The sequence below is a fragment of the Ochotona princeps genome, chromosome 2 (genome assembly GCF_030435755.1).
Source record: "Ochotona princeps isolate mOchPri1 chromosome 2, mOchPri1.hap1, whole genome shotgun sequence".
Taxonomy (NCBI): domain Eukaryota; kingdom Metazoa; phylum Chordata; class Mammalia; order Lagomorpha; family Ochotonidae; genus Ochotona; species Ochotona princeps.
The window spans coordinates 31,539,691-31,555,732 of NC_080833.1; the positions used below are offsets into that span (position 1 = coordinate 31,539,691).

The 16,042-nt window shown below is 39.9% G+C and overlaps 1 protein-coding gene across 5 annotated transcripts in view; it reads right to left on the minus strand.

Moving 5' to 3' along the window:
* Nucleotides 1-16,042, minus strand: part of SCMH1 (Scm polycomb group protein homolog 1) — a 188,664-nt gene that overhangs the window by 132,180 nt on the left and 40,442 nt on the right. For 4 of the 5 annotated variants that reach the window (XR_009247464.1, XM_058679670.1, XM_058679662.1 and 1 more), the window contains exon 3: nt 12,674-12,742. The gene's annotated coding sequence lies outside the window, so the exon portion shown is untranslated. Of the gene's footprint in view, nt 1-12,226; nt 12,251-12,673; nt 12,743-16,042 lie in introns of those variants that run through there. The other variant, XM_004591523.3, reaches the window with a different exon arrangement.

Sequence of the window (16,042 nt, forward strand, 5' to 3'; positions counted from 1 at the left end):
AAATAAGATAACTTTTATTGTCTCAATAAGAATACTTGCATATCTACTATCATATCTATCATGAAGTCAGACATTCAAATATTAAGGATTTGGAATATGGTAGATATGGGGTTACCATATTTTTTAAGTATTAGAGTAACAAATGAAACAGGACATGGAGCTGATGTTGTGGTGTAGCTAGCTAAGTCACCACTTACAACCTTGGCATCCAGTGTCAACTGTGCTTTTGATTCAGATTCCTGCTAATGAACCTGGGAAGGCAGGGTGCGATGGCCAAAGCACACAGGCCCCTTCCATCCATGTGGGAGCCATGGATGGAAATCTGGGCTCCTGGCTTCTGCCTGACCTAACTGTGGTGATTGTGGCCATTTGTGGAGTGAATCAGTAGACAAAAGATATCTCTATGTGTCATTCTGTGTTTTAAATAAATTACAGAAAAGAGAAAGAGAGAGAAACAGAGAAATGCCACCACTTGCAATGCTAGCATCACATATGGACAATGTTTCCTGCTTTGGCTTCTCTTCTGACTGAGTTCCCTGCTAATGGCCAGGGAAACACAGCCCAAATGTTTGGACACCTCTACTCATGTGGAAGACTCAAATGAAGGTCATGGATCCTGGATGCCAGGTTTGTTTGGCCCAGTCCTGGATGTTGCAGCCATCTAGGGAATGAACCAGAGGATGGAAGATCTCTCTGTCTGAGACATGCAATTTTATCAGTTTGCATTCTTTTTTTTTTAAATAATCTTACTTAGTTGATTAGAGTATAAAGGGTCAAGGGCTACAGGAAAGTAATACATCAGTTTGCATTCTATAAATCTAATAGCAGAATGATGGACTTATGACTGTTACTGAAGGACAATAGTATTGTAAATATATGGAGGAAAACAGTAGGGAGACGGGATAATGAAGGGAGTGGAAGGGGAAATCCCTGAGCCTATGAGACTGTACTATGAAAAAAAACTAAATAATTTTTTAAAAAGGAAAAAGGAAAGAAACAGGACAGGCAGCAAATTACAGAGCAGGAGCTCACAAACTTTCTCTAACAGACAAGATACTAAGAATTCTATGCTTTCTAGGTCTATGTTCATTGTTAACAACTATTCAACTCTGCCACTGTAAGTGTGAAAGCATCTATAGACAGTACATAGATGAATAAATGGTTTGTACTAAAGCAGGTAGGAAACCAGATTTGTCTCCCCAGCAGCAGTTTGCCATCTCCTGGCATTAAGCACTAAGCCCAAAACAAAACCTTCAAAAGCTCTCACTAGGCACCATTTTGAAAGTTTCTTAGGTAATTCTGCTTAAAAAGTTGTATATAGAAACTACCAGTGTGATTGAAAGAATGTTATATGTAGGTGTCAACTTAAGTTTTTCTATAGGAAAATTACTTACTTCTTTTAAGCCTCAGTTTAATCATCTGAAAGCTAGAGATAATATTTATCTCAGAAGATTGCACACATAGCCATAATCCAGTAAATACACATCTCCAAATGCAAATAATTACATTAAATGCTGGGAGAACAAGAGAGACATGGATTCTAAATTCACAGAGCTTTCAGTCAAGATAAGCACAGATCTGAGACTAACAGGATACAATTACAACAGTGATATATTTATATTAATGAGGTATAGTATCAGTATAGCATCCTTGAGAAGGCACAATTGAGAAATGTAGTCCAAATTTGGGGTCAGAATTACTGTGACTACAGTATTATTTACTAACAACATGGGCACAGTATTTTATAATTAACATATGTAATTTGATTATCTGAATTATTTATTTGACAGATGTTCACTGAGTATCCTCTGAGTGCTATGAGCATAAAACAGTTTTGGCCCTCACTATATTTACATTTTGGTGTATGATGAGAAACAATGCATAATCAAGTGACAAGGCAGATACTAAGTGATGAGTACTTTAAGAGAATAAAAATAAATAATGTACTGGGGTTTCTGTTAAAGTTATAGACAGATTCTCTACAAAGGAAATACGTGACCACCTAACAAATGAGAAAAAAAACAGACATGTAATTTATATCATTCAACAATACTGAAGAATATGTTTTGTAAATTCTGTTGTATACAATATGATAGATGTAAGTATTAGGTGAATAAGATTCCTGCCCCAAAGACATTTACAAATAACATAAAAGTATCTTTCAAAAACTAATAGGCTCCAAAATTGATCTACTTAGATGCATGACTCTCCTCCAATTTCTAGCAAATGGCATACATTGAATGAATGTCTATTATGTCAAGTATGGGTCAAGAATCTGGTGATACATGGTGAATAATAATGTAGCCAAAATCTCTGCCTAAATGGAGCTCACATTTTGAGGGCAACAAATACAATATATAATAAACAAATAAATATGTCAGTCCAGGGGAAAATAATTCTATCACTCCTGGTTCTTTTTAAAAAGGAAAAAAATAAATCATGATAACAAGGGGAGAAAATGTGTGCTCTTACAGACAGGACAGCCAAGAAAGGCATATGGGTCACGTGATAAAAAAAAAGTTGAATCTGAATGGTCCCTCCAGCCTCAGTTGTATAATTCCAATCATGGGTCACCCCTTGTTATTTGGCCATTAATTTTTTTGTTTTGTTTTTTTTTTTTTTTTTTATATATTTATTATTTAACTTCAGTAATTACATTGTATTATGTGACACAATTACATAGATACTTGGGTTCTCCCCACCCCTCCCCAAACCCCCCCACCATGGTGGACTCCTCCACACCGTTGCACAACCACAGCTCAAGTTCAGTTGAGATTCCCCCATTGCAAGCGCACACCAAACATAGAGTCCAGCATCCCATTGTCCAGTCAAGTCCAACGGCCTCCTAGGTACACCCTCCCTGGTCCGAAGACAGAGCCAGCAGAGCTTCATCCCAGTCAATCGAAAGCTCCAACATACCATCAGCAAAAATCTACATCACCATGGAATTAATTGACATAGTAATGAGTAACCAACATGTTAAAAGTAAATGCAAGTTCCCAGTCACCTTCTGTGACCACCTCACCTATACTTCAATCTTAGTTTATACACAACATATAACATTCAAAACATAACATGTTATACATAACATCATATCATCTTAAATTAAGGCAAACATGTGGTATTTAACCTTTTGGGATTGGCTCATTTCCCTTAGCATTATGGTTTCCAGTTTGGCCCATTTGGCCACAAAGAACTGCATTTTGTTTTTTTTAATAGCTGAGTAGTATTCCATGGAGTAGATGAACCATAGCTTTCTTATCCAATCCTCTGTTGATGGGCATTTTGGTTGCTTCCATGTTTTTGCAATTACTGATTGTGCTGCTATGAGCATAGGAGTGCATGTTGGTTTCTCATAAAACAAGTGTTCTGGATATATTCCTAGGAGTGCTATTGCTGGATCATACGGTATGTTGAATTTGAGTTGTTTGAATATTCTCCATACTGATTTCCATAGAGGCTGTACCAGCCTGCAGCCCCACCAGCAGTGGAGTAGGGTTCCCTTTTCCCTGCAACCTCGCCAACAAGTGTTGTTGGTGCTTTTATTCATGTGGGCCAGTCTTACTGGTGTTAGGTGGTACCTCATTGATGTTTTAATTTGGATTTCCCTTATTGCCAGGGAACTTGAGCATTTTTTCATATGTTTATTTGCCATTTGGGTTTGTTCCTTTGTGAAGTGTTTGCCCATTTCCCGTGCCCATTTCTTGAGTGGCTTGTTTGTTTTGACATTTTGGTTGTTTTGTAGCTCTTTGTATATTCTGGAGATCAGCCCTCTATCACCTATGTCGTGTGCGAAGATCTTCTCCCATTCTGTGGGTTGCCTTTTTACTTTGTTGATTGTTTCTCTAGCTGTACAGAAGCTTCTTAGTTTGATGAGGTCCCAATTGTTTATTTTGGTCTTGATTTCTACTGCATCTGGAGTCTTTTTTAGGAAGTGAGGGCCTACCCCTAAGTGTTCCAGTGTGTTTCCAACATTTTCTTCCAAAAGTTTGAAGGTTTCTGGATGTAGGTTTAGATCTGTTATCCATTTAGATCTGATCTTAGTGTATGGTGAGAGATGTGGATCTATTTTTTTGTTTCTGCAGGCTATCAACCAGTTGTCCCAACAGCATTTATTGAACAGACCTTCCCATTTGCCTGGATTGTCGTTTGTCTTTTTGTCAAAGATTATTTGGCTGTATCTGTGTGGGTTTCCTTCTGGTGTTTCTATTCTGCTCCATTGATCTTCCTCTCTATCTTTGTGCCAGTACCACGCTGTTTTGATAACCACTGCCCTATAGTATGTCCAGAGGTCCGGAACTGTGATTCCCCCTGCTAACTTTCTGTTCTTCAGGATGGTTCTAGCTATCCGTGGTTTTTTGTGCTTCCAGATGAACCTTTGGATCATTGTTTCCAGTTCCATGAAGAATGTTTTGGGCAATTTGATTGGGATTGCGTTGAATGTATATATTGCTTTTGGCAGTATAGACATTTTAATGATATTGATTTTACCTATCCAGGAGCATGGGATGTTACTCCATCTTTTGAGGTCTTGTTCAATTTCTTTTTTAAGTAGTTTGTAATTTTCTTCAAATAAGTCTCCTACATTTTTGGTTAGATTTATTCCCAGATATTTCATACTTTTCTCTGTTATTTTGAATGGTATCTTGCTGGTTAAGTCTTTTTCCATCTTGGGGCTGTTCGCATACACTATGGCTGTTGATTTTTGTTCATTAATTTTGTACCCTGCCACTCTACCAAACTCTCGTACAAGTTCTAGCAGTCTCTGTATTGAGTCTCTTGGCTCTTCTACATAAAGAATCATATCATCTGCATATAGTGAGAGTTTAACGTCTTCGTTTCCCATTTGGATTCCTCTGATTTCTTTTTCTTGTCTTATGGCCTCAGCGAGTACCTCTAGGACTATGTTGAATAGTAGTGGAGAAAGTGGACATCCCTGTCTTGTTCCAGATCTCAGTGGGAAGGGTTCCAGTTTTTCTCCATTCAGTATGATGCTGGCGTTGGGTTTTTCATATATGGCTTTAATTATGTTGTGGATTTTTCCGTCTATGCCTACCTTGGTTAGGGTTTTTAGTAGGAAGTGGTGTTGGATTTTGTCGAAAGCTTTTTCTGCATCTATTGATACTATCATGTGATTCTTGTTTTTCAGTTTTTGGATGTGGTGTATCACATTTATGGATTTGCGAATGTTGAACCATCCCTGCATTCCAGGGATGAATCCTACTTGATCTGGATGAACGATCTGTCTGATGTGTTTTTGAATTCTGTTGGCTAGGATTTTGTTGAGAATCTTAGCATCAATGTTCATCAAAGAGATAGGTCTGTAGTTTTCCTTCTCTGTTAGTTCTCTGTCTGGTTTTGGGATTAAGGTAATGTTGGCTTCATAGAATGAGTTTGGAAGGGTTGCCTCTTCTTCTATTGTTTTGAAGAGTTTGTAGAGGATTGGGGTCAGTTCTGTTCGGAATGTTTTGTAGAATTCTGGAGTGAAGCCATCTGGGCCTGGGCTTTTCTTTGTTGTGAGGTCTTTAATCACTGATTCAATCTCTACTTCAGTTATGGGTTTGTTCAGGTCGTTTGTTGCCTCTGGGCTAAGTTTTGGCAGGTGGTAGAAGTCTAAGAACTTTTCCATTTCTTGGTGATCTTCTGATTTGTTGGAGTACAGTGCTTTGTAGTAATTTCTAATTATGGCCTTAATGGATGCGGTGTCTGTTGTTATGTTGCCTTTTTCATCTTTGATGCTGGTAATTCTTGCCTTCTCTTGTTTTTTCCTTGTCAGTCGGGCCAGTGGGGTGTCTATCTTGTTTATCTTCTCAAAAAACCAGCTTTTTGATTCATTGATTTTGTGTATGGTTTTTTTTATTTCTATCTGGTTGATTTCCTCCCTTGTTTTGATGATTTCTTGTTTCCTATTGTGTGTGGGGCTCTTCTGCTGTTGTTTTTCCAATTCCTGGAGGTGTGTGTTTAGTTCCTGTATTTGGCGCCTCTCTTGGGCCTTGACATGAGCTCCAATTGCGATGAGTTTACCCCGTAGCACTGCTTTGGCAGTGTCCCACAAATTTTGGAATGTTGTGTCAGAGTTTTCATTGGTTTCCATAAATTTTTTGATCTCATCTTTAATTTCTTCTCTGATCCATTGTTCGTTTAATAGCATATTGTTCAGCCTCCAAGAGTTTCTGTATTTCCTGGGACATTTTGAATTGCTGATTTCCAGCTTCATTCCGTGGTGGTCTGAGAGGGTACATGGTATGATTCCTATCTTTTTGAAGTTATTTAGGTTTGCTTTGTGTCCTATCATGTGGTCGATCCTGGAGAAGGTGCCATGCACTGCTGAAAAAAATGTATAATCTGTGGCCTTAGGGTAAAAAATTCTATAGATGTCAACCAAGTCCAGTTGTTCTATTGTTTGTATGAGCTCTGTTGTTTCTTTGTTGAGTTTTTGTTTTGTTGATCTGTCTATAGTTGTTAGTGGGGTGTTAAGATCACCCACTATTATTGTGTGCATATCTATGTCTCCCCTTAAGTCCGTGAGTAATTGCTTCACGTAGCTAGGTGCGTTTGAATTTGGTGCATATATGTTCACAATGGTAATTACTTCCTGATGGATCAGTCCCTTCACCAATATATAATGTCCTTCCCTGTCCTTTTTGATGTGTGTCAGATTGAAGTCCACATCATCTGAAATTAAGACAGCTACCCCAGCCTTTTTTTCTCGTCCATTGGCATGAAATATTTGTTTCCAACCTTTCACTTTCAGCTTCTTCGAATCTCTTCTGGTTAGATGTGTCTCTTGTAGGCAACAGATAGTTGGGTGCTGTTTGATAATCCATTCTGTTAATCTATGCCTTTTGATTGGTGAGTTCAGGCCATTTGTGTTAAGAGTTAAAATTGAGAGGTTGTGATTTTGCCCTGCCATACTTGTTTTTGTGGGTGTTGATATCTGTGTAATTGCCCTTCCTTGTGTGGACTTTAGTGGGAAGATCTTCCTGTTTGCCATCTTTGCTTATGATTCACCTCCTTTTTTTCTGGATTTAGTGCATTTCTAAGGAGATTTTGTAGAGCTGGTTTTGTGCTGGCATATTCTTCTAATTTCTCTTTGCTGTGGAAGTATTTGATTTCGTTCTCAAATACGAATGAGATCTTTGCTGGGTACAATATTCTTGGTTGACAGTTGTTCTGATTCAGGATTTGGAAGATCTTTGTCCATTCTCTTCTTGCTTGTAAAGTCTCTTCAGAGAAGTCAGCAGTGATCCTGATTGGTTTTCCCCGGTATGTGATCTTTTCTCTGCTTCGTACTTGTCTTAGGATTCTTTCTTTGTCTTCGTTGGAGTGGAACTTGAGCACCATATGTCTGGGTGAAGATCGCTTTGGGTCATATCTGCTGGGAGTCCTCTGACCGTCCTGGATTTGGGCTGGGTTCATGTTCCAAGTGTTTTGAAAGTTTTCCTGTATAATTTCGTCGAGCACCATTTGCATTCCTGACTCTTTTTCCGCTCCTTCAGGAAGGCCAATAATCCTAATATTTGATTTTCTGAGGTTGTCTTTCATTTCTTGTATGGTCTTATTGGCTTTGTTCAGACTTGTCTCCAGCTGTTTCATGAACTGGGTATGTTCGTTTTGTGTGTCTTCTGTTTCAGAGATCCTCTCTTCTGCTGTATTTGTTCTGTTGGTTAGGCTCTCAATTTTGTGCTCTAAGTCAAGGATTTTAGTTTTCATTTGTTGTATTTCTGAGGCTATGTGGTTCTTGAATTCCTTGAAGTCCTCCCAATTCTTCTCATTGTCTCTGACATATTTTAACATTATTTTTTTGAATTCCTTGTCTGGTAGATCTTCTATGTCTTCATCTCGCATCTCCGAAATAGACATTGGCTTTCGATCCTGTATTGGTAGGGTGTTGGCACTCTCATCTGGATCATTACCTTTTCTGGTATTTCTTCCCATTGTGTTAGTGTTTCTTTTTTGAGAGACCTAGGCACCAGTGTGCTGAGGGGTCTCCAAGCACTATCCTCTAGAGGTCGGAGTCTGCAGGCGTGGAGTAGCAGGGTGTGGGAATTTTCAAGGCACTTTTGGTGCGTCTCCAGAACACTGGACCTCAGGGCGCCACTTCCAGGGCCCAGTGGATTCAAAGCGCACTCTCAGCTCGTCCCCTACAGGTATGCTACCACAGGGCGTGGGGGAGTGAAGGCACTCTCTGTGCGCACCCCCTGTGCGCGGGATCACAGGGCTCGGAGCACTGGACTATAGGGCGTGGGGTGTTCCAGGTGTTCTCTGGAAGCGCCTCCTGTGCAGGCCCGCCCACCCCAGCGCTTGCAGGGGACCGACCGCCCCAGCGCTAGCACGGGACTGCCCAGCCCAGATGGCGTGCTTGGGTTCCTGTGGTATAGCACCGCCCAGCTGAGTGCCAGACCGCAAAGGCACGGGGGAATATCCAATGTGCCTTTTGCCTTTCTCCCAGACACAGTTTTGGCAATTTCAAGGCACTCGCCCTGTGTCTCTAGACGCAGGAGTCTGGGGGTGGGGGAGGGGCGGGGAGAGGAGCACCAATTGTGTTCAGGCTTTGTGCATGCCCCTGGGGGGCCAACTCCCGAAGCCTCCAACCCACCACTGTCCCCACCCAACTCTCTCAAACCTCAGGTTCTTGCAGTCTGCCTCTTCCTCTGGTCGGAATTCTCGCCGCAGGTGCGTCTCCCAGCGACTGCTGTGTCCCTTGCTGGTCTCGGCGGGTGCAGGCGGCTGGAACCTGGAGGCTGCGGCTGGGGCAGGTCCCGGCGGGGCTTGGCGACCAGGGTGGGCGGATGCCGGCGGGTCCCGGTGATTCAGGGTCCTGGTGACCAGGGTGAGCAGATGCCAGCGGGTCCCAATCACCGCTGGTCCTCACGGCCACTGCGTCTGCGGGTCGGTCTCCGGATCGGTCTGCGGCTTTCAGTGTCTGCACTCAGAGGTGACTCAGCAGGTCAGGAGCGGAAAGTCGTCTCCCCTGCTCTTTCTTTTGTTTTTTCCCTGGTTGCTCTTCCGAGTTGTGTGGATTTTTTTGGTTCCACACTGTCCAGGGAACTTCACGTTCTTCTCCCTGTAGTTCTATGCTGCTCCACTTACTCTTTTGTCGCGTTCTAGCCCTCTCTGTCTGTGAGCTCTCTCACAGTCTTCCTCCTATGTCGGCCATCTTGCGAGTCTGTCTGTTTTGTTTTTTGTTAAAGAGTGCAAATGAGTAACTTTTTACAGTCAAAATCTGGCTCCGCTGGTCCTAGACATATTCTATTTCTTGGTACTAGACATATTTCTTTCTCTAAGTATGTCCAATATTTCTCAACTGCTCCTACCCTGACATACTGGTCACTCTTACTGGCTATTTTGCCACAATCCTCTGTAAGAATTCTTCCTTGTTCCATCTAATTGTAAAATTCAAATTCCTCACAGCAATAAGAGTAATCAAAGCCTTTAAATCAGAAAACCCACTCCAAGATTACTGTCTACTGTTCTGTTATCTATATACACCATGATTTATTTAACTTATACACCATAATTAATGTAATAAGAATATTTATTAAATGCCACCTTTGGTCATAAAATGTCTAATTTTTAAATATGTATGAATGTATATATCTGAATAATTTTAAGAAGTTCTCTTTGGTACATAGTCCAAAGAATATGCTTAATGGACAAATAATGTATGCACAGTTCAGATTTTAACATAGTACATATGCTAAAATATTCCCTTGAAAGTTTATGCCAATTTTTATTCCCAAGAGTAATGAGTGTGCTTCTCATTTTTGCCAGAAATATATTTTAATAATCTCTTTAAAGCTGATAAATGTCCATTTTTCTGTTGATGTATTCTTTTGTTTTCTCACAGATTCTGAGACTTCCTTGTAGACAAAAGATATTAATTCTTCATACGTCATATAAGATGATGATGCTATCTCAGTATGGTAAGTTCCTCAGTACTATTAAAAATTATTGTTCCATATCATGCTTTCCTAACTTTGATATCAAAAAAATTAACCTGTATTTTCTTCTAGGATTTTTTCAGATTTCTTTTTCTTTTTTTAATTATTTTTATTACAAAGTCAGATATACAGAGAGGAGGAGAGACAGGAAAATCTTCCGTCCAATGATTCACTCCCCAAGTGGGCCGCAATGGCCGGTGCTGTGCCGATCCGATGCCGGGAACCAGGAAACTCTTCTGGGTCTCCCACGCGGGTGCAGGGTCCCCAAAGCCTTGGGCCGTCCTGACTGCTTTCCCAGGCCACAAGCAGGGAGCTGGATGGGAAGTGGAGCTGCTGGGATTAGAACCGGCGCCCATATGGGATCCTGGGGCTTTCAAGGCGAGGACTTTAGCCATGCCGCCGGGCCCCAGATTTATTTTTCTTACACTTAAATATATGATCTATTTAGAATTCATTTTGTGAAACAAATGAAGGTTTTAGTTTTTCTCTTTCACATCCATTCAAGCAAAGAATGTGTTCCAACATCCTCTACTGAATAATCTTTTCTCTGTGATTTTAAATGTCACCTTGATCTCTATTAATATTTAAATACTTTCATATCAATTTCTAGAGTTCATAATCTGGTTCCTCATTATTCTATTCCAACACTAGTAGTATTCTTTCACATAATTTTACAATCAATTAAAACATCTGGTAGATCAAGTTTTCTTCATAAGTTATATCTTCAATCCTATTTTTCTTGGCACTTTATTGACATTTAATAAATTGTGGCATTGTACTGACTAAGCCCATTATAAAATGCTTAAAGCTAAATTATAAGACACAATATTCCCTTCTGAATAACTCAATGTTTTAGTAAGTCATATGAAATAAATTATTAAGCAAAAAAGAATTTTTGAAAACAAATGTCTGTAACTGAATTATTTCTTTAGTGTCTTTCTAAAATAAACCATGAGTCTCAAGAACTCATCAAGCACTGTGGTTCAACAAGGGAGGTTTTAAGTAACAGCTCAGCTTTTAGCATCAATTCAGTGACTTAATTACTATACATTCCTACTCCTGGGCTGGTTTGGAAGATGCAGTAAAGTTAAAAGTGAGTGATATAATACTTACGTACAGTATTTCATTAAATGCTTCAATGTTGGAGCAGACGGTTATATAAAAAAAAACAGTTTCAATTGTGATATTGCTTCAGTAACAGTTTGACACAATTTTCTCTTTTAAAAAAATTAAATCCACTTTAAGTGTTTTTAATAGAATAAAGCTTCCAGGGCGCCTCTATTTTTGTTTGTTTGTTTGTTTGTTTTTTCAGACAACAGAAAGAGTTTCAGGGTGAATGAACCATAGGCTTTCTGGAGGGTCCAGGCAGGTATCCTGCAATATGAAAAGTCTGGATTTGGGAGGCCTCACAAATACGCCAGAAAGGACCACAGAGTCTCCTAACACAGACTTTTGCTGTTCTTGGTCTCATATCTACTCACAGTATTTCCACACAGTGACCAAAACGCAGCAAAAGTGCTTTCTTGGTAAAGCCTTTTGATTTTTCCTGTTCTACCATTTTGCACTTGCCTCCAACACTGTTAACATCTTTGTTTTCACACTTATCACATCATAGTATTATAAATGATTTACTTGGCAAATCCTTTATGGATACAAACTACTTTTTATTTGTATTTGATTTTCCCTAATTAACAGAGTGCCTGAAATTTAACAGAAGCTTAATAAATTTTTGAGTGATTCTAAAGCAAAGCAGCAAAGAAACACACACGTAACAGTCATATTCTTTTCTAGACTAATAAAATCACATGTGGATATTACATTTGGTTCTGGGTGTTGTACTTCAAAAGAGATCCAGCAAATCAAAATCAGTTTACCACTATCGCTAAACCATGTCATCTGAAAACTAGTTTAAATACAATTCATTTCATGATTAATTACTTTTAGAAAATTTCCACCAAAGTCTGATTTATGGATGGTGAAGGCTTATTTCTGGGATCACCAAAGTAAGAGCTATTACTTCCAGTTTGGTTTAGTTTCCATTCCTCCCTGTAGTCTATGTAATTAACCACATCCCCTCCATTTCTGTTGGCTGTCTGATTAAACGGGAACTGATGTGACAGCTGAGATGGACCATATGCTATAATTAGGCAGACAGGAATGCAGGACTTCACTGCTGTATGAGACAGACACATGAAATTCTCTTTGTTGATTAAAACTGACTCCAATTCAACCCTTGCTTAGTGATCCCCCTTATTTAAAACAAACAGAGCAAAATATCTCACCTAACTCCAGGATATCAGCAGCTTCTATTAAAGAAAAGTAAGTTCAAGTCAACACAGCACACATATAAAAATGATAGGAAGCTGAAATTCTGGAGTAATTGCCCAGTCCAATTCTCTTATTTTAAAAGTACTAAGTTCAACATTGGTAGTTGTAGAGTATACTACCCAATTTTACATTATTCCAAAATCTCAGCCAAGAAACGCTATTGAAATCAAGAGAGGCTAAGCAACTGTGTCTAAAGTTGTGAAGTTAACTTCAGACAATCTAGCTTCCTGTTTTCAGTTTACCAAAGTATACTATCCTTGATACATACCTGTATAAATGAAAGTATCTGCTTTTGCTTTACTGCACAAGTTATTTATAAACTCAGGCCTATAAGAACAAAGTTTACTTATGATAAGAAATTTCAAATAAAAACTTTTCACGCTAAGAGATTTTAGTCTTACCTTGATATTGGGATGGAGATTCTGATAGGTGATCATATTTATGTTTTCTGATATCACTCCAGTCTACTGCTGCAAGAAGAAAGAAAATAATCATGTGAAATGAAAAACAAGATTCAATGTTACTCCACTATGACAGTATGTGTTAATGGCTTCTAGTAAAAAAAATTCACTTCTGAAATTCTACTTTAAGAAGATAATCAAAACATTGAATAAATTTTTAATTTAAAAGCTTTAACACTATTTAAACAACAGAAAAAAGATAGAAGGAGCACCTCAATGTTTGCATCAGAAAACTAATTAAAGTTTGGTAATATGATCACTTGGAAAATTATAATGTTTAATGAGTACTGACAATAGCATAAAAACAGATCCATGGATCAACAGAACAGAAGCAAGGCACTAGAAGTAAATTCACATATGTACTGAGAACTGTCTTTGACAAAAGTACTAAAATTACGCATTGGAAAAGAATAGTCTTTTAAAGAAATGGTACTGGGAAAAACTGGATGTCCACATATAAAGGAATACACAAAAATCAGTGCAAGAGAATCAAGATGGCAGAATAGGGTAAGCACATATTTAAACGGACAGAGAAACATTAGCCAGTGTGAAGCAGAGAGGGCACATTCCAGGAGATAGGAGAGGACAGAACAACAGCAGAGGGGTGCCTGGAGACTGACAGACACAGGAAAGCAGCGGACGCAACAGTTTGGTGTTGTAGTGACTGACACTCCAGTGGCATTCAGTGAGTGGTGATCTGAATTGCTGCTGCAGCTGGAACTCCACCAGGAACAAGGTGGGAAAGGACTTTTACCAAGAGCTCAGGAGGTGAACCCAGACAAAGAACTGCCCGTCCTGCTGGTCCGTTTGATTTGACCAGGAGCAGAGACAGAGCAGCAGGTCCCAGACAGGCAGTGCAGGAACAGGGTGGATATCATAGTCCAGGCTACCCCCTAGAGCTGAATCGGGTACCATTTTGTTTAAGGAGGAAAAGGCAAGGGAAAGGACTGAGCATTTGCTGAGCTGGGAGTGAACTCATTTCCAGCTCAGTGAATTGCAACTGTGGCATCCTACAGGTTCCACCCAAGACAGGTCTGGGTAGCCCTCAGACCTGACAGCCAGCAGATCAAGAACTCCAGTAGTGGCACATCAGATGACATCATGTGCAGTGTGGCAAAGGTTTTAATACTGCAGGAACAACAGGGTGCTATGCATGCACTGAGCTGGGAGCAAACTCAGTGAGCTCAATGCGTTACACTAGTCCCACATGGAAAATAATAATGACTCTGACATTGTACGCTTCAAAATAGGTCTGTGTGGCCCTCAGACCTAACAGCCAACAGGTTTTGGCAAGATCGGTACCACCAAAAATCTAGCTTTCCATGGTGGAAATCTAACATAAGAACCCAGACCTGGAACTTGCTGGAGGGAGTGGCACAAGTGATTGCAAACAAAGAGTCGTGTACCAACCACAATAAGTAAAATCGAACTGTAGACCTGTGGGTGACACAGCTTAGAAACCTGCCCCAGGAAGAAGATTCTGATAACCAGAAGTATAATGACCAAGAGTAAAAGAAGAGGCAAAGGCACAATGAATATTACTGAAAACTCCCCTGCAAAGGAGCAACATCCTTTACCAACTTCAGAGTTCACTGAGGAAGACATCGAGAAAAGGAGTGATACAGAATTCAAAACACTTGTTACAAAACTTCTTTTCAACAACAAGAAGCACTTAAAGCAGGATTTCAAGGAATTAAGGAATGTGTTACACAGGAAATAGCATCAATGAATCAAATGAAAGCTAATGCATCAGAAATGAAAAATATAGTGGAGCAAATTAAAAGTACAGTGGAGGGCCCGGCGGCGTGGCCTAGCGGCTAAAGTCCTCGCCTTGAAAGCCCCGGGATCCCATATGGGTACCGGTTCTAATCCCGGCAGCTCCACTTCCCATCCAGCTCCCTGCTTGTGGCCTGGGAAAGCAGTTGAGGACGGCCCAATGCATTGGGACACTGCACCCGCATGGGAGACCCGGAAGAGGTTCCAGGTTCCCGGCATCGGATCGGCGCGCACCAGCCCATTGCGGCTCACTTGGGGAGTGAATCATTGGACGGAAGATCTTCCTCTCTGTCTCTCCTCCTCTGTGTATATCTGGCTGTAATAAAATGAATAAATCTTTAAAAAAAAAAAAGTACAGTGGAGAGTCTCCAAATTAGAATGAAGCAAGCAGAAAAAAGAATCTCAGAATTGGAAGATATCTCCCATCACCAGAGAGAAGCAAACAAAAAGCTGGAAGCAGAGCTGGGTCAGGCCAAAAGAAGTATTCAACAACTAAAAGACACTATTAAAAGGCCAAATGTAAGAGTTCTGGGAGTCTCAGAAGGTGCAGAAAGAGAAACTAGGTTTAAAGATGTATTTAATGAAATAATAAGAGAAAATTTCCCTAATCTAGAGAAAGAATTGGGAAACAACATGATGCAGGAGGGGCACTGAACTCCCAAGAGGGTTGACCAAAAGTGATCTTCACCACAACACATGATCATCAAGTGAACATAAGGAAAAGATGCTTAAATCTGCACGTGAAAAAAATCAACTGACATATAAAGGATTGCCAATTAAACTCACAGGAGACCTCTCACAGGAAACTCTACAGGTCAGAAGCGAAAGGAGCAACATATTCTAGATTCCAAAAGAAAAAAAATTGTTGGCACAGGATAACATACCCAATGATGCTTTCTTTTTTTTTTTTTGAAAATAAATAAAATTCTTCCACAGTAAAGAAAAGTTCAAAAAATCTACCTCTTCCAAATCAGCCCTACAAATGATACTTACAGATGTTCTTTTGACAGAGAAAAGAAATAATAAATAATCCAAACTCAAAACTACATAGCACATCTAATGCTCATTTCTTAAAAGAAGATATACAAATGACCAACGATTGCAAACCCCAGAACTTCTTCCAGGGCACCCACATAGATACAAGGGCCCATGCATTTGGGTCATCCCCTGCAGCTTTCCCAAGCTATTAGCAGGGAGGTATGTTGGAAATGGAACATCCAGGACCAAAACCAACAGCCACATGGCATTCTGGCATTGCAGACAGGAGCTTAACTCACTATGGCACAACACCAGCTCTTCAACCCTCTGTTAATTTCACACATCCGTCTTCCAACTTTTCTCAAGTTACTGGCTTCCTCATCCCCAGATAGTATCCTCATTCATGTAGCGTTTTTCTGTCCAACCTCCATTGAGATTACTCCCAAGTTGTCATTTCTAACACTGACTTCCTAGAATTTTACAGTTACATATACATTTACCTACAGGCCATTTCTAATATGGTTATTAATCAGATGTTCCAAACTGGTAACCTGT